General features: G+C 37.3%; 1 protein-coding gene across 3 annotated transcripts in view; it reads left to right on the plus strand.

Annotated features, from left to right (window-relative positions):
- LOC119593769 (arf-GAP with coiled-coil, ANK repeat and PH domain-containing protein 2-like) overlaps positions 1-1,387 on the plus strand; it is a 32,246-nt gene that overhangs the window by 16,810 nt on the left and 14,049 nt on the right. The gene's annotated exons all lie outside the window — the stretch shown is intronic.

The raw sequence follows: 1,387 nt of genomic DNA on the forward strand, positions 1-1,387 counted from the left end.
AAGTAATCATAAGAATTTTTTATATTTGAACCAGCAGTGCTACCAATAGTAATGATATACACAATAATGCTAGACAGATATACCAAGCTCGCTTAAGAGTTAGAAAAAAGTGACAGTGGAGGACAAAGGCCAATCATGTAGACATTGCGCTATAGGGGCCTGTGCAAGGGATCCGTTCAAGTCCAAAGAAGACCTATGTAAACCTTGGATCCATTGTCTCCTTTTCTGGTACCATTTTGCAAAAAGAGCTGTCCCATACGGCTTGTTTGCTGCTTCTCTTGCCCTTCATTAGTTCTTCACAACAACAAAAACGTTCTGTGACTTCTCATGCAACGTTGAAGTTCTTTCCCATTTCGATGATGTCAGTTGCTGCATCTATGTGTTCTTTTTCATATCCTTCTACATAAAGTGCTTTCACCTTGTGATGAATTGTCATATGGGTCATTAGAATGTTGCAGTGGTCCTAATCTTCAATCTATGTTGCCAGCATATTTCCATCCTTTTAATTACAGTTCTACAAGAATATCTTGCATGGAGCATACTTGTTGGAGAACCCAGGCTAACTCTCTTTTTTATCTTCTTGTTCACTTAAATTGCATAGTTGAGTTAAGCAAAAGGAGTGTTTTTGCAACATCTCAATGAAAAAAAATTATATCACTTGCATAAAAAGTGAGACTTGTACTTTCTTTCTTCTTGCTGTGTTCACTACTTGAAGTCCTATGGGAGCCATATTTTTAGGTATTGTAGAGGAGCAAAATTTTGAAATCCAGGGTAGGCAAGGGCAGTAAAAGTGAGTGCTAGCTGGGACAAAGTAGAGGGGGAAGAGGGAGGGCATGGGACATGTTCCAAATCATGAGAACTATTCATCAATGCACTAAACCTTAACTTGAAAATACCACTATATTAATTCAGCCATACCATAGAAAAACAAAAGCCATGAAAAAATATATATATAAGTTAAAGCAAAAGATTGCAAAAGGCTAAAGTAAACTAAGGATTATCTATATAGCTTATGGAAAGATTGGTTTAGTTCACAAATAACTGTATATCATATGTAGGAGGTGTAAAAGTGGGAAAGAGACTGTGAGACACTCCTAACTTAGAAATATTGTGCCTTCACGTTGTGATAACGTCCTGTCACAACATAATAGACCACCCCTCAAGTTGGGACGACATCTTCAAGTCATACTCAGTCTAGCCTGCTCAAAAGTGTTCAAGTTAAACAGTCGAGCTCTTGTTTGGCCGAGGCAGCATTAATTGAGAAGAAAGAGCCCCTTAAAAATAAACTTAAAGGCTCTTTTTTGCTCTATTACCTGAAAGATTGTTTATTCCACAGCCTAGAGTATAGACAACAGGTCAGTTTTGTGTTTTCTGCAATTTTTTTTCA

Source organism: Penaeus monodon, chromosome 32 (assembly GCF_015228065.2).
Source record: "Penaeus monodon isolate SGIC_2016 chromosome 32, NSTDA_Pmon_1, whole genome shotgun sequence".
Classification (NCBI taxonomy): domain Eukaryota; kingdom Metazoa; phylum Arthropoda; class Malacostraca; order Decapoda; family Penaeidae; genus Penaeus; species Penaeus monodon.